Below are 21,744 nucleotides of genomic sequence, written 5' to 3'. Positions count from 1 at the left end.
TCGAGACCATCCTGGTTAACACGGTGAAACCCCGTCTCTACTAAAAAATACAAAAAACTAGCCGGGCGAGGTGGCGGGCGCCTGTAGTCCCAGCTACTCGGGAGGCTGAGGCAGGAGAATAGCGTGAACCCGGGAGGCGGAGCTTGCAGTGAGCTGAGATCCGGCCACTGCACTCCAGCCTGGGTGACAGAGCGAGCCTCCGTCTCAAAAAAAAAAAATAAAATAAAATAAAATAAAATAAAATAAAATAAAATAAAATCTATCTAAATAACTGGAGCCCACAATCCAGTTATTTTTATCATCCCATTCTGTTCCTGATAAAAGATCTTGCTATCTCTTCATCAAAAATTCATTTCCTCTTCTTCCTGGGTACATACAAACTACATTATTCAGCTTCTCTTGTGGTTTGGTGTGGCCATGTAACTGAGTTCTAGCCAATGACACATGAGCAGAAGTGATATGTGTGATTTCTAGGCTTTTTAAAAGGGGGTGTGTCCTAACCACAATCTCTTCTTGCTAGTTGGATGCAGATGAAGACAAAACCCTAGGGGTGATGTAGTTATGGCATAGAAGGAATCCCCCTGAATCAACAGGTAGAGGATTGTGACTTGTCAACCAAAAATATTTTCCTTTAGACTGGGCGTGGTAGCTCACCCCTGTAATCCCAGCACTTCAGGAGGCCAAGGCAGGCAGATCATCTGAGGTCAGGAGTTTGAGACCAACCTGGCCAACATGGCGAAAACCCATCTCTACTAAAAGTACAAAAATTAGTTCGGCATGGTGGTATGTGCCTGTAATTGCAGCTACTCAGGAGGCTGAGGCAGGAGAATTGCTTGAGCTGGGGAGGCAGAGGTTGCAGTGAGCCAAGATCGTGCCACTGCACTCTAGCCTGGGCAACAGAGTGAGATTCTGTCTCAAAAAAAAAAAAAAAGAAAGAAAGAAAGAAAGAAAGAAACAAACAAACAAACAAACAAAGAAAAAAATACTTACCTTGAAGTACTGTATAAGCAAGCAATAAACTTCTTTTTGTTGGAGCCATTATTCTTTTGTGTGTATATTTATTATAGCAGCTAGTGAATATTATACTACCTAATTTGCTCTAAAGTGACCTGGCTTCTTTCAGCCTCCTCTCAACATGCTTTCATCCACTATAGTTGGCACTTAATCCATATTTTCAAGTTAAGTTAGGTGGATATCCTTCATCCTAGCCCAGGAATCTGTATTTGACAGGGGGCATCAAAGGCACGTTGAAGGTCCCTGCTTTATTCCATTCCTACGAAGGAATGACAGTCATGTTTCTTTTTGGCTAGAATATCTTTCATTGTTGCTGTTGGACTCCAAAATTGGTGCTGTAATGACTCCCCAGAGTTGTCATGGGCTCTGAGTCACACAGCCCAGATTTAGCCACAGCTGGGTCCCCTACGTCGGTAGAGCTCAGACTTCAGCATACATTTAAGCACAGGCTTCTAGCCCCACCCCCAAACTTTCTGATCCAGTTGGTTTGGGTTGGAGTCCAAGAGTCTGGATTTTTACCAAGTTCCTAGATGCTGCTGCTGGTCCAGGAACCACACTTTGAGAACCATTAAGTCAGTAAAGCTAAGCTGTTGCTGTTCATCTTTTTTTTTTTTTTTTTTTTTTTTTTTTTTTTTTTTTTGAGACAGTCTCACTCTGTCGCCCAGGTTGAAGTGCATTGACGCAATCTTGGCTCACTGCAACCTCCACCTCTCAGGTTCAAACGATTCTCCTGCCTCAGCCTCCTGAGTAGCTGGGATTACAGGCGCCTGCCACCACGCCTGGCTAATTTTTTTGTATTTTTAGTAGACACGAGGTTTCACCATGTTGGCCAGGTTGGTCTCGAACTCCTGACCTCAGGTGATCCGCCCATCTCCACCTCCCAAAATGCTGGGATTATAGGTGTGAGCCACTGCACCTGGCCCTGTTCTTTTTTTTTTTTTTTTTTTTTGAGATGGATTTTCATTCTTGTCGCCCACGCTGGAGTGCACTGGCACAATCTCAGCTCACTGCAACCTCTGCCTCCCAGGTTCAAGAAATTCTCCTGCCTCAGCCTCATGAGTAGCTGGGATTACAGGTGCCTGCCACCACGCCAGGCTAATTTTTCTATTTTTAGTAGAGATGGGGTTTTGGCATGTTGGCCAGGCTGGTCTCAAACTCCTGACCTCAGGTGATCCGCCCACCTCAGCCTCCCAAAGTGCTGGAATAATAGGCATGAGCCACCGCACCCAGCCTCATCTTTTAAAATTACTATAAGACATCTGAATTAGGGTTCTCCAGAGAATAGAACCAATAGGACACACACAAGCATGCACACATGCACACACACACACACATATGAGGAGATTTATTATGGGAATTGGCTCATATGATTATGGAGGCTGAATATTTCCACAATCTGCCATCTGCAAGCTGTAGAACCAGGAAATCCAGTGGTTTAATTCAGTATGAGTCCAAAGGCCTGAGAACCAGGATATCTTATGATATAATCCCTAGTTCAAGCCTGAAGGCCTGAGAACAGAGAATAGAGGTGAGGGGAGTGCAGGTATAGGCTCCAGAATCCAAAGGCCTGAGAACCAGGAGCTCCAATGTCCCGGTTCAAGGAGAGGGGGAATTCACTCTTCTTCCATATTTTTATTCTCTTTGGGCCCTCAATGGACGATGCCCACTAACATTGGTGAGGGCGATCTTCTTTATTAAGTCTACTGATTCAAATGCTAATTTATCCTGGGAACATCCTCAGAGCCACACCCAGAAATGTTTCTCCAGCTATCTGTGCATCCCTTAGCCCAATCAAGTTGACACATAACATTAACCATCACAGCATCTGTGTTCTGTAAATATTTTTCTTTGTATGCTTTGTTGGTGCTTTCTTTTCACTTTTCCTTCTGTAAAATCTCAGCCTTGTTTTTGCTTGTGATACCTACAGCAGGAGCCTGGGAAGCTAAGACACTGGACTGAACTGCTATTGGTGTGGTAGTTACTGCTGCACTTTGGCACCTGGGCCTGTGGCTCAGTTTTACTATTTGTAAAATGAGAGTAATAACAACTTTTTCTTTGTAAGACTTAAATATTTTATACATGTAAAGCATTTAAAACAGTGCTTGGAACAAAGCCAGAGGCATCACATTACTCAATTTTAAGTTAGCATGGTACTGGTACAAAAACAGACACACAGCCCAACAAACAGAATAGAGAACCCAGAATTAAAGCCACACAGCTGTAGCCATCTGATCTTTGGCAAAGTTGAAAAAAATAAGCAATGAGGAAAAGACTCCCTATTCAATAAATGGTGCTGGGATAGCTGGCTAACCATAAGCAGAAGAATGAAACTGGACCCACACTTTTTAACCATATACAAAAATCAACTCAAGATAGATTAAATATTTAAGTGTAAGACCTCAAACTATAAGAAAATCCTAGAAGAATACCTAGGAAATACCATTCTGGACATTGGTCTTGGGAAACAATTTATGACTAGGTCCTCAAAAGCAAATGCAACAAAAACAAAAATTGATAAGTGGGACCTAATTAAACTAAAGAGCTTTTGCACAGCAAAACAAACTATCAACAAAGTAAACAGACAACCTACAGAATGAGAGAAAATATTTGCAAACTATGCACCTAAAAAAGGTCTAATATCCAGAATCTGTAAGGAACTTTGACAAATCAAGGAAGCAAAAACAAACAACTCCATTAAAAAGTAGGCAAAGGGCCAAGCACAGTGGCTCAGGCCTACAATCCCAGCACTTTGGGAGACCAAGGCAGGCAGATCACTTAAGCCCAGAAGTTTGACACCAACCTAGGCAACCCCATCTGTGAAACCCCATCTCTACAAAAAAAAAAAAAAAAAAAGTGGTGGCATGTGCCTGTAGTCCTACCTACTCAGGAGGCTAATGTAGAAGGATTGCTTCAGCCCAGGAGGTTAAGGCTGCAGTGAGCCATGATCGCACCACTGCACTCCAGTCTCGGCAAAAGAATGAAATCCTGTCTCCAAAAAATAAAGAAAGTAGGCAAAGGACATGAACAAAGATTTCTCAAAAGAAGAAAGAAGAAATATGAGTGGCCAACAAACATATGTAAAAAAAAAGCTCGACATCACTAATCATCAAGACGCAAATCAAAACCACAATGAAATACCATCTTACCCAAGTTAGAATGGCTATTATTAGAAAGTCAGAAAATAACAGATGCTGGCAAGGCTTCAGAGAAAAGGGAACACCTATACACTGCTGGTGGGAATGTAAATTAGTCTGCCACTGTGGGAAGCAGTTTGGAGATTTCTCAAATAACTCAAAACTACCATTCAATCCAGCAATTCTACTACTGGGTATATACCACTCCCAAAAATAAGTCATCCTACCAAAAAGACACATGCACTCATATGTTCGTCACTGCACTATTCACAAGAGCAAAGACACAGAATTAACCTAGGTGGCCATCCATGGTAGACTGGATAATGAGAATGTGGTACATATACACCATAGAATAGTATGTAGCTATAAAAAAGAATAAAATCATGTCCTTTGCAGCAACATGGATGTAACTGGAGGCCATTATCCTAAGCTAATTAATGTAAGAACAGAAAACCAAATACCACATGTTCTCACTTATAAGTGGGAGCTAAGCATTGGGTACAAATGGACATAAAGATGGGAACAATAGACACTGGGGACTACTAGTGGCAGGAGGGAGGAAAGAGGGAAGGACTGAAAAAACTCCTATTGGGTGCTATACTTACCACCTAGGTGACGGGATCATTCATACGCCAAACCTCAGTGTCACACAATATTCACATGTAACAAACCTGCACATGTACCCACTGAATCTAAAATAAAAATTGAAATTATTTTAAAAATTTTAAAAACAGTGCTTAGTTCATATTAATTATGCAATAAAATTAGCTATTACAAACTGTCAGTGTAACAGTGCATGTTTTAGTAACATGGGGGCGTCATTCTCTCCAACTTTATTCCCTTCTGGCATATATTCCAAAAAGAAGCAAAATAAGTGGTAGGAGCTGGACTTGCTGGCATCCAGAGTTTTAACTACAATCATGAAAGCATAAGCATCATTCACAAGAAACGGAATTGGATGGAGAAAAACAACTTACTGTCATCAGTTTGGTTCAAATTGCTGTAGGTTGATCTGGAGTTTTCTGTCACGAACAGGTTTTGAAACATGTAGGCAATGCATGTGATATGGTTTGGCTCTGTGTCCCCAACTAACTCTCATATTGAATTGTAATTCCCAATGTTGGGGGAAGGACCTGGTGGGAGGTGATTGGCTCATGGGGGCAGATTTCCTCCTTTTTGTTCTCATGATAGTGAATGAGTTCCCATGAAATCTGGTTGTTTAAAAGTGTGTAGCACTTCCTCTTTCTCTTTCTCTCTCTCTCTCTGTCTCTCTCTCTCTCTCTCTCTCTCCTGCCGCCATGTGAACACGTGCTTGCTTTTCCTTTGCCCATTCATCATGACTGTGAGTTTCCTGAGGCCTCCCCAATCATGCTTCCTGTCCAGCCTGCAGAAATGTGAGTCCATTAAACCTCTTTTCTCGCTAAATTACCCAGTCTCAGGTAGTTCTTTATAGCAGTGTGAGAACAGACCAATATAGCATGTTTGCTGAATGGGACTGAAATGATTCATAGAATAACCTAAAATATCTGGATGCAGGTCATATGTTAAGAAAACACTTAAAATGTGGGGCAAATTTTATACAATAACCAAGCACATTTCATACATACAGTCCCTTAATGATGGCTGTCACTTGTATCACCCAAGGAAATACTGTTATCTATTGCTGCATAACAAATTATCCCCAAAGCTTGGTGGCTTAAAAACAACAACAAACATTTATTATCTTACATAGTTTTCGTAGGTCAGAAATTTGAGAGTGACTTAAGTTTTCATGAGGTTGTAGTCAAAATGTTGGCTGGGGATGGATGCAGTCTGATCTGAAGGCTTGACTAGGCATGGAGGATCTACTTCCAAGATGGCCAATTCATATGGTTCCTGACAAGAGGTCTTGAGTCCTTGCCACAAAGACTTTTTCCATAAGGCTGTCTGAATGTCCTCATGTCATGAAAATGGACTCTACCCATTGCAAATTACCCAAAAGAGCAAGACAGATGCTGCAATGCCATTTATGACTAGCATTGGAAGTTACACTCTGTCACTTCTGCAATATCCTACTGGTTACATATATAAATCAGCTCTATTCAGTACGGGAGAGGGCAGTATAAGGGTTTGAATCCCAGCAGATGAGTATCACTGGGGGCCAACTGGAAGGACAGCTACCATGCTTCACCTCAGCAAAAACATGGAAACTAATTCATTTTTTAAAACTATAGTTTTTTGTTTCTAGTATGTACAACAGTGTTGCTTGTTTTTATTACCAGTTTTCAGATGGTAGCCTCTCCAAATTGGTCAGTAAAGGTGATGGCAGAATTGCACACATAAAGAAAAGGATTCCACAGCAACTTGAGGCTTAGTAAAAAGCTTAAGAAAGTTTTTTGTTGTTGTTGTTGTGTTTGTTTGTTTGTTTTGAGACAGTATTGTTCTGTTGCCCAGGTTGGAGTGCAATGGTGCTATCTCAGCTCACTGCAATCTCCGCCTCCCAGGTTTAGGTGATTCTCCTGCCTCAGCCTCCCATGCAGCTGGGGTTACAGATGCACACCATCATGCCCAGCTAATTTTTGTAGTTTTAGTAGAGACGGGGTTTCACCACATTGGCCAGGCTGGTCTCGAACTCTTGACCTCAAGTGATCCACCCGCCTCAGCCTCCCAAAGTGCTGGGATTACAGGCGTGAGCCACTGCGCCCGGCCTTAAGCAAGTTTTTATCGCTGAAACTGTCTAATGGTCATTGCAGGAAAGTACACTGTTGAGCAAGAATGAAGGATTTACGAAGCTGTTTCAGGGTAGTGTGACCAGTGTTTTTGAAAAATCCTGCCCAAGAACATTTGAGGTGTGATTTTCCATAAATCATAGTAACTGAAAGGGACTGCAGTCATTTTTATATATAACCTTGGATTTTAAAAATCAAAATAGCGGTAGTGCTATACATGGGTGAGAATGAGAGCTCTGTGGCACTGTAAGAGTTAAATCAGTGAGATTAATTCATGAGGGATGGAGGCCATATATCAGCAGAAGGCACTCCAAAAGACAGAAGGTTCCCCAAGCCAAACACAAGAACAGAGATTGACTTCAGTTCAATCAATGGAATTAATGTTTCAAAAACAGCAAGTCAACAAAGGGGGAAAGTCTATACAGAACATGGGGAAATGGGAGGCAGAGGAAAGGCTGTAATAATTATATACTAATAACCAGTTTGTTGAGCAGTTGCCATGTGCTAAGCACCTGGCATGAATCATTTAATCCACACAACAACCCTATTATTGGAATCAAGAAACTGTAAGTTAAGTGACTTTCTTTTTTTTTTTTGAGATGACGTCTCACTCTATCACCCAGGCTAGCATGCAGTGGCACAATCTTGGCTCACTGCAACCTCCATTTCGCAGGTTCAAGCAATTCTCCTGCCTCAGTTTCCTGAGTAGCTGGGATTACAGAGGTGTGTGCCACCATGCCCAGCTAATTTTTGTATTTTTCGTAGAGACAGGGTTTCACCATGTTGGCCAGGCTGGTCTCAAACTCCCAACCTCAGGTAATCCACCCACCTCAGCCTCCTAAAGTGCTGTGATTACAGGCATGAGCCACCATGCCTGGCCTGTTAAGTGACTTTCTTAAGGACACTAGTGGTACAGCTGAGATTTGAACCACATCTGTAGGGCTTCAAAGCCTGTGGGCTTAACTAGTCTATCCAGCTTTGTTCTGGAGAATGGAGCTTCTGGAAGGAGAATGCCTCGTGGCAGATTCACCCCTACAGTGGAGATACAGGGATTGGACCAGTATAGTTCCAGAACACTGGCTATTAGCATCATCCCCTCAGTTCCAGGTTCCAGAAGTCACTTTCTCATCATGACTCCTCTTCCCACAGAGAGAGAACAAGGTCAGGGTCTGACAAGAAAGGCCGGGCTGCTTGGCAGGTACAATTCTCAAGGGAACTAAAAAGTACATTTTTAAGATGTTTAATCACGAAATATTTCAAACATACAGAAAATAATATAAGAGATGGGCCAGGCACAGCGACTCATACCTGTAATCCCAGTGTTTTGTGAGGCCAAGGCAGAAGGATTGCGTGAGGCCAGGAGTTTGAGACTGGCCTGGGCAACATAGCAAGATCCTGTCTCTGAAAAAAAAAAAAAAAAGAGAGAGAGAGAGAAATGACTGAAAATGTACCTTTACTGACAGAGAGTTGTGTTTGCTTCACAGTTTTCAAAAACTCTGAGAGATTGAAACACAGAGACTTTAAGCATAAATAGGCCCAAGACCAGCATATCTATAAACTGGCTCAGACATGTCTGCAAGGGCAGCATTACTGGAAATAAGTATATGGCTTCCTAAGATATATTACTTTGAAACACAGAAATCAGCGTGACTACATTCTCACACACTCCAGATCTCAGCTCAAGGGCAGCTTTCCTGACCTCCTTGACAAAGGCAGATCCTTCTAGCATAATCTCTCACAGTATCTTATACCCCTCCTTTATGGCATACACTTACCACTGCTGTGATGTTACATTTATTCACATGACTACTGGACTAATGCCTTTCTCTTCTATAGACTGCAAGCTCCATGAGGGCTGAGTTTGTGTCAAATTTTATTCACTACTGTATCCCTGGCATCTAGCACAGTACTTGTCAGTAATAGACACTCAATAAATATCTTTTCAATGAACGAATTCAATTTTAAACACCAATCTCCTTCGGCATCTACCCAAGAGAAATGAAAACATATGTCCACACACAGACTTCTACTTGAAGGTTTATAGCAGCATTATTCATAATAGTCCCAATGTGGAAACAATCTGAATGTCCATCATTTGGTAAGTGATAAACAAAAGGTGGCATATGCAGACAATGGAATGCCATTCAAGCAATTTTAAAAAGTACAAACTGACAAAACTCTCTACAACACAATGAACTACACAATTATTACATTAAGTGAAATAAGCCAGACACGGACGACTACATATTGTACTATTCTGTTTATATGACATTTCTTAAAAAGGCAGAACTCTAAAGAAGAAAGCAGATCAATGGTTTCTCAGGCCTGGGGGTGGGAGTGGAGATTGACTGCAAGTGGGAACAAGGAACTTCTGAGGGTGACAGAAATGTTCTAAAACTGGATTGTGGTGATGGTTGCACAACTGTATAAACTTACTAAACATCGTCAAACTATATACTTGCAGTAAGCAAATTGTATGGTATGTGAATTATACCACAATAAAGCTGCTAAAAATGTTTAAAAAATCAATCTCCTTACTTAGTCATTTTATCCCAATTTAGGTTCTGTGGAACATTATTTCTGTAGGGCATTGTGCCAGAAACTGCTAGTTGAGTCTCTCAACTCTTTAGTGACAGACCCAATTTTTAACTTGGCACATAGAAAAGCAAAATAAAAGACCAGATTTCCTAGCCTCCTTTGCAGCTTGGCATGGTCACATGACCAGGTTCTGGACAATGAGACATAAGCAAAAATGTGTAGTATTTCCAGGAAGGTTGTTTAAGGGACTCAACTCCACTTTTTCTACTTTGCCTTTCCTTTTTCCTTCCAAGGACATGTGGACTGGTGCTCCAGCAGCCATTTTGGACCATGAAGTGACCTTGGGAATGAAAGCTAAGGATAATGGAGCAAAAACATTGAAGCCTGGATTCCCGAAGGTACCGGAGAGCTGCCATGCCACCCCTGGATGGCCTGCTTCCCAAATTTCTTTTATGTAAGACAGAAATCAACTTTAATCTTTTTATATCATTTTCTCATATTTATGCAGGCAAATTGAGTCCTAAGTGATACCAGTTTTTTTTGTTTGTTTTTTGAGACGGAGTCTTGCTCTGTTGCCCAGGCTGGAGTGCAGTGGCACAAACTCGGTTCACGGCAAGCTCTGCCTCCTGGGTTCACGCCATTCTCCCACCTCAGCCTCCTGAGTAGCTGGGACTACGGGTGCCCACCACCACGCCCAGCTAATTTTTTGTATTTTTAGTAGAGACGGGGTTTCACCGTGTTAGCCAGGATGGTCTCAATCTCCTGACCTCGTGATCCACCCGTCTAGGCCTCCCAAAGTGCTGGGATTACAGACATGAGCCACCACGCCCAGCTGTGATACCAGTTTTAATAGGTGTTCAATGAAGAAAGGGTTCTGTGGTCAAATAATTTTGAGAATTATTACATTAAACTTTAACAGATTTTATTAGTGCAGGACCTCTCAGGGTTTTTAATATGTGAACAGGAATCTCCAAGAACCTCCAGGAGGGGCTACAGTATACTCAACTTCCCAAACTAACTTGTCCCCAAAACCTCTTTTTAGTGGAAAATCTTATGGGACAAATGACTTGAGAAGATGAAATGTTGCTGTAAAAATTTTTTGTATTTTTGACTCTCCCTTTCTAATCCATCCTTTTCCAGGTAGCTAGAGAGATGTTTGTTAAAGATAAACTTGATGACATCACATTCTTGTTTTAAATCCTTGAATGATTCCTGTAGGGTAAATTTCAAACTCCTTCATGTAACATACAAGACTTTTCGTGATCTGGCCCTTGCCTTCTTTCTAGCCTCACCCTAACCATATCCATGACCCTTCTGCAGTGCTGAGAACTGACTCTATTTTCCCTAGTTTCTCTACCTCTACACATGCTATGCCCCCTTCAAGGAACACTTTCTACTTGCCACCTTGCTTGGCATTCTACCTCTGATCTTTGAGACCAGGCTCAGGTATCAGCTCATTCACTCTTGTCCATACTTCAAGAAACGCTTACTATGTGCCACGCATTGCACTTGTGCTTGAGTTACAAACACAGTCCCTGCCCTGGAGTGACATGGAATCAAATGAAGTTAGACAAGTACTGTATCAGACAGGGTATACTAATAGCTGTAACAGACAACCTTCACATTTCAGTGACTTGACACCATGACATTTTATTTCTTGCTTACAACATGATCCAGTGCAAGTGAGCACAGAGGTTCTACTCTATGCAGTGAGCCACCATTGCCATTTTCTGGGGCCTCTGAGTCCTCCACTCAATATTTTTGCACCTGGCCAGGCATGAGGAAAGGAGAAATTTGGAAGATCTCATGGGAGTTTTTAGGGGATGTCCAGAAATGGGATATATTTACCACTTCTGTCCAGATTCCATTACCCAGAGCTCAGTTACATGGGCCTACCTGATTACTGAGAAATGTAGTTTTATTATGAACCTAGGAGGAAAATGAAATGGGCTGGTGAAAAGAGTTATTTTTCCTGCCACAGGTATATCAACAAGAACAATAAAGAAGCTCATGGTCTAATAGAGGAAACAGACAAGTGAACAGAGACATGAAGGCAAGAGAGAACAGAGTCAGGTGGGATGCAACTCTTTCTTTGTGGTGTTACTATAAGAAAGTTCTAGAATTGCTGGAAGCCCTTCTGTGGCTCCCTTCAGAGCTCCTAAGGATTGCTTTTCTGGGGCCCTTTAGAAATGGGGCACACTATATGGTACAAAAATTTGTGCATCACTGGCATCACCCTTGTAGCATCAATCATCTTTCGTTCCAGCAGCTGCTGTGGCATCAAGCTCTGCGTGGGCACCATCTGACTTCACACAGCTGCACCCTGACAGTACTTTGCCTCGTGGCCCTGCCACGTGCCTCTTGCTAGGTTCCCTGTTGACACTGAGTTTTGGGACACTGCAGAAGCCCACTTGGCACCTATGCATGAACAACTGGTGTGAGTCTTTATCCAATGAGATGAGCTGATGGATAGATTTCCTTCCCTTCCCCCTCCCATAGGCTATTCTGAGACTCATTTTATATGGCTTCTCAGAGGATAATCCCTTGAGCAGAAGCAATCAGCCATACTTAGTGGAGGCCAGATTAATAACCATCCTGGTATTGGCTCTTCCTTCCTCCCTACTTTACTCCTTTTGCTTTACTCCTACGCTATAGAATCAGGCTCTGTTTCTGGAGACGCAGGCCAAGACACTGCCATGAATGGGTACAGCTAAAAGCAACTTAGCTGTCTCTGTTTCCCTTTCCCCTCCAGTTCCTCCCCACTGGTTCCTGATGAAGTACCTTGGGTCAGACTCCACTAACTCCTCTCAGTTCTGCAGACCTGACTCTCACTGGATAAGGTCAAGCCTGCCACCTCTCCTAAATGCAGTCCCCAGACTGTTCCTTTGGTTGTACCTGTCCCACCCATTTGTGAATCAGTCATATACTTCTATTGATTTCTTTTTTGGTGACTTAATATTGTGTCTCTGTGTATATCTAACTTCTTATGTGCTGCTGACTTTTCTCAATGTTTAAGAACAGCAATTACTGACAAGTCTACCTTCCATCTCCCTCTTGGCTCTCACACCTCCCCAGGCTGCCTCTTGCATTGGTACATACATGCTCCTCTTTCTGTCTAGAGTACCACCTCATTTATGTTATTTCAATTTTTGTAGGCAAGAGACTTTATTATGCAAAGGAAGGGTCATTTGACTCCCACATAGGACCCACCAAATCTGTCTCTGATAAAACTCTGCTCCCTGGCTAGGCTCAGTGGCTCACACCTGTAATCTCAGCACTTTGGGAGGCCAAGGCAGGCGGATCATGAGGTCAGGAGATTGAGACGATCCTGGTTAACACGGTGAAACCCCGTCTCTACTAAAAATACAAAAACAAAATTAGCCGGGCATGGTGGCGGGTGCCTGTAGTCCCAGCTATTCAGGAGAATGAAGTGGGAGAATGGCGTGAACCCCAGAGGCAGAGCTTGCCGTGAGCTGAGATCACACTACTGCACTCCAGCCTGGGCAACAGAGTGAGACTCCATCTCAAAAAAACAAAAACAAACAAACAAACAAAAAACCAACTCTGCTCCCAGCCTCTTTCAAGACATGAGAGCCAAGAGTACCATGGGCACTGTTGAGAGCTTTGGAACCTGTAATTCTGGTGTTTGAGCTGGAGAGGCTGTGGCTACCAGCTGCCTGGTCCTGCCTCAGCTTCAACTTCAGCTCCTGAAGCAGCTGGTTCAGAAGGTCAAGCATGCTGTCCCCAGGAGGCAGCAGCAGGCGGGTCACCCTCAGTATACTCACTCACCAGCAGCTTGGCAAAATTGGAGATCCTCAGGATCTATGCATAACTCTCTATCTCATCCTCAACTAGATTGTAAGCTCCTTGAGGGCAAAGATTTTATTTGTCTTGTTTAATGCTGCATCCCTTGTGTCTAGAACAATACCTGGAACATAGTTGGTGCCTAATAAATATCTGTTTAAGGGAGGAAGAAAGACGAGGAAAGAAAGACCATGAGACATCTTGGCCAGCCTTGAGTCAAATGACAGAAATGCACACAAATGAGAGAGATAGGCAGCAGGGGGCTGCTGCCTCTGTTTTCAAGCTGGAGAAATCTCTTGTGTCTGCCAAGAAGTGAAGAGTGTTACTCACAAGAGAGTTAGGGCCACAGGCTGAAAGCCATCGGAAAACTGGGATTTCAAAGAAGCTAAAAATACTCTCTCTCTGGGGGTACAGTAAGGCTCCGCTAAATCATTATCATGGCCCCTGACACAGTCAAAATGTGCTTATCCTAAATGTATCCCACAAACTGCTCTTAGAATCATCAGACTCAGATCATTCCTGCTTTAACTGAGGTAGAATAAGCCTCTACAGTCAGAATCCAATCAGTTTTTTAGTCGGTGCTTAGGAAACACGATGGGCAAGCAGGGCGCGAGGAGGGCAGGTGGCTGCCAAGGTCAGGGTGGGAGGGGGCAGTAATGAGATGCCATACAGAGTATTCAGCCAGGCAGCGCAAACTCTCCATCCCTCCTTTCTTAATTTAGGAATTTCCTAATTCCTAAACCTTGGTCTAATTTCCCTCCTTTCTTCTATCTATTTTCTTCACAGCATTTATCACTACCTGCCCCTTGTATTTAGTCTTTCGCCTACTCCATGAAAGCAAGGGCTTTGTCTTGTTGACTGCAATATCCCGTTTTATATCAATGTCTGGAATTTGCGGGCACTCAAAGATTAGCTGCTAACGAATGAATTCGAGAGTGTAACAATTAGTTGAATCTCTGCCAAACACTAGGCCCTGTCCTTGAGGATGCTACAAGGATGGTAGGGGCGACAGGCCCGAAAATAAATGTACCATATCTCGACACCTGATTTCACGGAGATCTAGCCAAGGCGCTGCAGGGTCCGCGGGGCTGGAAAACTCCCGGGTGCGCGGGGCCTTGGGAAGAAGCCCGTCAGGAGCCAGGAGTGCCAGTGAGCCGGGCTGAACGGCAGGAGACGCGGCTGCAGGCTGCTCCTGTGTTTCCTTGGCCACTCAGCATCTTCTTTTCCTGACCTGCGGGTCCCTCGCCTCTCCTTGCATTTGCTGGCATGACCTCGGCCCCTGCGGAACCCCTGTGTCGCGGGACCCCAGCCACATCCTCTTCCACCCGCGGAGACGCCAGCCCCAGGTCTTCCAGAGAGCTAGCCAGCTACCTGAGAGACCTCCACCTGCGGGCTGAACGCCCGCCGGGCTCCGCGCGCGCCCCAGGTCCCCGCCCCCTGCCTGCGATCCGTCGCGTGCAAGACCCCGCCCCGCCCCCTCGGCCCCCGGGACCCCGGCCCCGCCCCGCCCCCGTGGCCCCGCCGCTAGTCCCGAGGGGGCGGGGCCGCGCGCAGCGGCGTCTCCAAGGCGGGGGGCACGAGGCAGGGGGCGGGGCAGTCTCAGCGCCGACCAATCAAGGCCGCGATCACATCCATGCAAATACGAGCACAATGGAGCGAGCCCATCACTCGCCCCTGCAAGCAAGCTTGAAATGGGCTTCTGCCTGAGCGGCAGCCGGCAAGACCAATGGTTCTGTGTTTTGGACCGGCGAAGCCCAATGGCGCGACAGGGAAGGCGGGCCCGAGATGGGTTAGGGTGTCCTTGCAGGGTGTCTGAGCTAAACTTCACCAAATAATAGCTGTTTGTATTTTGGCTGCTGCAGGAGCCATTTTAGGTAAGTTCTTCTCTTAACTTTTTATTTTCCTTCCTGGCCTCGGCGGACCGGCCTTGTCCGCGGGTCCCCGGCCCCGCCCCGCCGGCCGGGCTAGGGTGCCCCTATGAATGGAGCCGGGATGAGGGGCTGCGGCGGCGTCCAGGCCCGGCCGGGCTGGGGTCCGAGCGCGGCCGGCGGGCGGGCGGCCTGGCGGAGGGCAGGCGGCGGCCTGCGGCCTGGGGAGAGGGGCGGCCTCTGCCGCGCCAGGCTCCTGCTCCGGCTCCCGCTCCCGCTTTCGCTTGGGTCGGGCGGCCGTCCTTGGGAGTGCGCCGCTGCGGGCCGCGCGCAGGGGCGGGGGTCCGGGCAGACCCCGGCCGCGGGCCTTGCGGCCGGGGGCGGGGCGTGCAGAGGCCCCCCCGGGGCGGGCGCGGTGGGACCCCCGGGCCGGGCCGCGCTGGGGCGGGGCGGGGGTGACCGCTATTCCCGCCGCCGCCCCCGCGGAGAAGTTGCTCTATTCGCGTCCTGCGTCTGTTTGCAGGGGTGGAGGAGGGTGGGCTGGTGCCAGGTTGCTGCTCCGGGAGGGGGCGGGGGCCCCGGCGCGGCCTCGGATCGCGCACCCCCTCCGCCCCCTTCTTACGCACTAGCGCGCACTCGCCCCGAAAATTGGAGCCCTGGAGGGGTCCTGCAACCCCGCTGCCAAGTTTTGTGCATTATTAGATTGCATGTTTGAGCTTTAAAAAAAGATCTATCTGTCCTCTTCAAGGTATTTATTTTCTTCGCTGTTGAGAAGTAACGGAGTCCGTTGCGCCCAGATTTCCAGGGACATGCCTGTCGGATGTGCAGAGGGTTGGCAGCTACTTGGGTTTTTTTAAAAGGCGTTATTAGGAAATCCCCTCACTAGTGAGATAATTGAAATTTGAGTTAGTTTGCAGCTTCAGTTTTATTTGATACAATTAAAAATGCATAGCAGGCACTTTATATTTGTGTACATAAAGTATTCCTAGTTCCAGTTATGACTAATGTGACTATGGTTTCAGTTGTGTGGGATCTAATAAGGCAGTATAATTCAATTTTGATCTTGTAGGCCCCTGTTCTCCAAATTAGGGTTTATGGAGCATTAGTAATCTGGCCAAGGTTTCTGGTGAATCCTTGGCATCTCTGAGCATCTCTCTGGGACTGTGTGTGCCTTATTTCCCACCCCCTGAAAACTCCTCGTTTCTGGTGGCAGATCCACGAACACAGGAAATACACATTTTAAATATTTACAGTTTCCAGGATGTCTGAAATATTGCCCGAGATTTGATTATGGTTTCCCAGATGGTATGTAAGAGTACCATCCCAGTGAGACCCCAATTTCGATGTACTTTGTGGAAATGTGTTTGTGGCGTTTGGGGAAAAAAACCGGGGCAGACCACTTGGTTTTGCTCCCTAGGCTGATGTGAGCTGTGTGACTTACTGGGGGTCTGTCCCATTGATTTCATGGCACAGTCGAGTTTGACTATAAGCCAAATTGGAAAATCAGGTTGGCAACCTCAGAGAGAGAGTTTTTGTGAACTTTATGGCTCTCTGGCAACAGAAAGAAGATTTGAGATCTGTGTGTGATAAAATGATTAGGCATGAATCCTCAAGTAACATGATTTATGCCAAACAGAGCAGGTGGTTTCTTATAAGCAATGCATCATTATAACCAAAGGCCTTGGGAAAATGCGGAGTGGTAAGATTATTCATTTTGGAGTTCTTTTTGTTCCAGGGCAGATTTCATAGGTGAATTATAAGTTCTTTTGAATTTAAACTTTTTTTCTCGATTAGTGGGCGACTAAAAGCTAGCCTGCACACATCTTTCCCCACCTTTCTGTTAGCTTTGGAGTCTCTCTACTAATAACCAAACTACAGTACTGTTCTTGGTGCAGTCTGGCCATGGGCGAAGTAAATCTGGATCTGTTGCGAAATTGAGTTGTGTTTCAGTGTGGTATCACAGTTTCCCTGGAGTCACGTTTTTTATTCTGCAGTTGTTTCTTTGCTTTTCACATTTAGCTCTTCTGTTACATTTAGTAGCACTGCAGACTCTTTCAATATGATCATTTTTATAACTTTTAAATATTCTATGTCTTTATAATTTTTATAATTTATTATTCGTGTAGTTGGAAGTTCTCTGAACTCATCAATGTATTAGTTGAGGCAAACCACACAAGAAATTGAAAGACAAGTTAGAAGTGAAGTGGGAGAAATACGACTAACTGCTGCATTTCTGGAAGAACCTTTGGCAGTTTTGTTTTTGTATTTATTGATTTACTTTTTGTATATTTCAAATACCAAAGAAAACCTGAAGCAGAATCATATCTCATTAGAAACCACATCTTATTTATGATTTTGCTCTAACATTGCAGAAAACCTGTTAGAAACAACAGGCGGCCCTTGGGCTACTATGTCTTGGAGAGCTCCTTGGTTTATGTAAGTTTCAAAGAAATGTTTTGGTTTTCTTGGAAGTATGGCTTTGCCCCAAGCAGAGTTTGTGGTTATGTCTTCCTGTGTTATACCATGAGGTTCCACAACATCAGGCTTGATTCTCCCTGTAGGTGCCTATGTTTTTCACCTTTCATGGAAAGACTTTAATTGGTAATTACTAAATGAGATCACTCACGGACCACCCATGTTCTGAATCTCTTTGAACAAGTTTAAGGATTCAGAGATTCTACCTGCAAAAATGTCTTTGGTATAGGACAGTGACAGTATATCCATATCAACTGAGGAGGCTGTACTCTCCCTCCGTCCTTCCCCTTTCCCTGCCTGGTATAAGGCGGCTTGAAATAGTTTTGTTTTTAATACATATTTAATGATTCTCTTATACTTCATTGCTCATGCAGAGCTTTAGTTTAATTCTAGTGAGAGGTGGAGTGAATTCCATAGGATTGCCTGCCTTCTTCTATACCAGGTTATTATATTGAAAACTCTTTGAAATACACAAAATGATAGCTAGGGCTGAGATATCTCTTCCCTAGAGAACTTTTTTTTTTTTTGCAGTGGAATGTGACATACTTGTGAGTGGAGCAAAAAGAACTAGCATTGATTGAATACCTAGTGTTTGTCCAGTACTCACCCAGATACTGGGGCTACAGAGTTGGGAAAAATACGTTTGCTTTCATAGCCACTTCATGAGGCTGGGCTGCAGCTCAGAGAAATGAAGTAACTTATTAAAGGCCATAAAGGTAATCAATGATAGAGCCAGAATTTGAACCCAGATTATCTGTATCCAAGACATGTCCTTTTCACCAATAGTTCTCTCTAAAGATCTGTTTAAAAGCTCAAGCGTACTGTTGTATTTTAGTGGTATGGTGTTAGGTTAGTTAACTAACACACCTTCCCTAAGTTCTACACGTGCATCAATTTTTACTTTTCCGTTTCAGGAATTTGTCACTGAAGAGGAGTGTTGAAATACAGTGAGGACACCCTTTCCCCCGCTTTGTCTCCATGGTGTAGGGGTGGTCTTCCTGGGGCACTTAGGAGTTCAGGTGTACCCTGGTACAGTAATAACCATGAAGTATAGGGAGAATGCAGTCACTTTTTCCTTTGCCAAAATGTTCTTTTCTTCGGTTCATGTTGTGGAGGCGTTGATACCCTCATGAGAAATTCTGTTACTTCCATAAAAGTCCTGAAGGTAGTAAAATGGAGTTATTTTAAAATATCCATGCTTGTCCCTGTTTCTGAACTAAATCATCTGCATAAAATCCAAAGAAAAATGTTTATTTTTGCCTGTAGTACCTGTATTTGTTGGTTTTTACAGTCAGTAAATAGTGATTCTGTGCATCCTCTTACATTTATTCATTATGTTGTTTGCCATCACTGTTCTATTTTGCAATCTTTAGAATTTGTAATGGAGTGTATATGATATAACTTAAATCGCTCCTATTTTGAAGAGTCAGGATTTTTTTTTTAAATTGAACGTTTTTTCTTTATAGTCATAATGAAGGACTTAGAAATTTTAGCAAGGAACAAACCTAAGTTTTCAACGGACTCCTGTGGTGCTTTTGTTATCTATTTCAATAATATACTAAGACAGCATTTGAAAATTTCAGGATGCTAGGAAGTCAAATTGTAAGATAACCAGGACAAGAATCCAAACATAAGTAGAAAGCGATGGATACATATTTGAATTTTCTAAATAAGTAAAGGAAGATTTCCATTTGTTTTACCCCTTTATTAAGGATACTTGTAAGGGATAGTCGCTGATCGCACTTTATGGATCAAATATGTTATTCTTTATCAAGTAGTTAAATTTTTAATATATTTTGGATTTTCTTATATACTATGTGACCAAGGTATTTTGGTTTTGGAATTTTTTTTTTTAATTCTAAGATTGTCTTTATGTAAAAGCCTGGCTTCAGGTTAAAAGTTCCAGCTACTGTGGTAACAGAGATCTTTAGTTCCTACCTAAAGGTTTAGGCTTTTTATCCTGTAGTTCGTGGACCCCTAGGGAGTCTTTGGCTGGTCTGTGAAAGCCCCAAAATAGTATGCAAATTTTTGTTTGTGTCTGCGTATTTTATAAGCGGACAGTCCATTGCTTTTTGTGATTCTCAAACGGATCCGTGACTCTCATACCCCTACCCCCATACCTTTCCACCAGCATACAAAAAAATACTAAGGGTCATTAATTTAGGTCATTCTAGAACAACTGCTTTGCATGAACAAAATCTTCTGCCTGGATGCTGACTTCTTTGGACCTTTTTTGTCCTTTAGCAAGTTCTGCGATCTCAGCCTTGATCAGTTGGCCTGGGCTTGGGGAAGAACTGCATCCCTCTGGCAGCATTCAGGCATTCCCTGGGATTATCCCCCAAATTCTTCCCTCCCTGCGATCACATGGAAGTGTTCCTTGCCCTTGCCCTTGCAGCCTGATAGAGTTAAAGGTTGGAATGGGAGACATGGGGGCTCTTGAGGGTCCTCGGCTTCTCGTTTTCACACATCTGCCTCTGCAGATGGGACTAGAAGGGTGGCTATGGCAAATGCGCCTGACATTTTCTTGCTTTGAATACTACTTCTTACTAATTCTGCTATTGCTTCATTCAATATGTTAGGAGGAAAAGGGATTTTCTTTCTTACACTGAAGAATAATTAAAAGAAGCCCTCCATTTTTTATATTCCCCAGACTTTTATGAAATGCTTTGCAACTTCCATTAGTGCTGATTTTTAGTGGAGTTCTTCGTTAAAATAATGTGTGGTTGAACATAAAAGCTTATTTTTAGACTGCCAAAAATTTTACAGAGAACATACATACAAAACCAGGTGTTACTATATAAAAAGGATTTTATATTAAAGTTCTCAGAGCCTTATTGTTTACTTAATAAGTCAAGCAAATTGCTAAAACAATATTAGAGTAACAAAAAAATTCTAAGAATAACTCTAGGAGGTGGTAAACTTAAAGTTATTCTGGAGATTTTTTTGTTGGGCCAGACCAGAAGTTGAATAGAAGAAAAATCAGTTTATTTTGTTTAATAATAGATAATAATAATTAGATTAGGGAAAATACCTAAGCTTTAGGCAGATGGTGAAGGGCATTGACTTGATTATTTGGTTTGTTCCTTCCTTAAGTGTATATGAGTAAAGAAATATATCTGGACTCTACTTTGGATCCAAGAAAAACCATCAGTATTCTAAGAAATACTTTGAAGGATTATGTCTGGTAAGCTAAGTCTAGATCATAGATTTTATTTACGGAAAGAATTTTGCATAATTTAACACAGAGACTTTATTATTGCTCATTGTGTATTTTGGCTTAGCAATTCTTGCACTGTTGGCAGTCTAAATTAAACTATGGGTTTGGATGAAAAAGTTAAGCCATCATTATTGTTGATCCCGTGATAGAATCAGATCACATTATAAGTGATGACACCATTAGATTGCTACTTTAAACCTGGTATAATATCACTTAAGGGATTTAGGGGTATTTTGCTTAATGGAATTAACAGTTTTGCCTTGAGTTGTAAAAATGTACTGAGGAAATGATAGAGGATATGAAAGAGGTCATTAATGACCAGCTCCAGAAAGATAAGTGTAAAAATGTAAAAAAAATAAGCTCTTGTGGATCAGGCTACTAAAAGTAGTCTACAGATTCCTGCAGGTCTGTGGACTGCTTACCTGTCTGACAAAGTGAGTACAGAACTTGAAAAGAAGCATGTAGATGCTTTTATAGCAGATGGTTAGAAAAATGGTTTGTTGAATCTAATAATAAAAGCAATTAGTTTATAATTGTAGTCCTTTTTAATTTATTTTTTCCTGGAAATTCATTTTTTCTGGTGTTTTATGAAAGTCTTGGCCGTAGATTGGGAACGAGCAAAAACAAAAACTAGTTCTTCACTAATCATAGTGTTGGGAAACTTCAGCATTACCTTGGAGCATGTTAGAAATGCAAGTTTTGCCGGGTGTGGTGGCTCACGCCTGTAATCCCAGCACTTTGGGAGGTCCAGGCAGGTGGATCACCTGAGGTCAGGAATTCTACACCAGCCTGGCCAACATTGTGAAACCCTGTCTCTACTAAAAATACAAAACTTAGCCAGGCATGGTGGTGCACATTTGTAATCCCAGCTACACCAGAGGCTGAGGCAGGAGAATCGCTTGAACTCTGGAGGCAGAGGTTGCAGTGAACTGAGATGCAGTGAACTGAGATCACGCCATTGCACTCCAGCCCGGGTGACAGAGTGA

The 21,744-nt window shown here is 43.4% G+C and overlaps 1 protein-coding gene across 1 annotated transcript in view; it reads left to right on the top strand.

Annotated features, from left to right (window-relative positions):
• The first annotated feature begins 15,017 nt into the window (after window positions 1-15,017).
• Window positions 15,018-21,744, top strand: part of CHD6 (chromodomain helicase DNA binding protein 6) — a 211,972-nt gene continuing 205,245 nt past the window's right edge. The window contains exon 1 of the mRNA XM_015149001.3: window positions 15,018-15,072. The gene's annotated coding sequence lies outside the window, so the exon portion shown is untranslated. The remainder of the gene's footprint in view (window positions 15,073-21,744) is intronic.

This window comes from Macaca mulatta, chromosome 10, assembly GCF_049350105.2.
Source record: "Macaca mulatta isolate MMU2019108-1 chromosome 10, T2T-MMU8v2.0, whole genome shotgun sequence".
Classification (NCBI taxonomy): domain Eukaryota; kingdom Metazoa; phylum Chordata; class Mammalia; order Primates; family Cercopithecidae; genus Macaca; species Macaca mulatta.
This window is presented reverse-complemented; position numbering and strand designations above follow the sequence as displayed.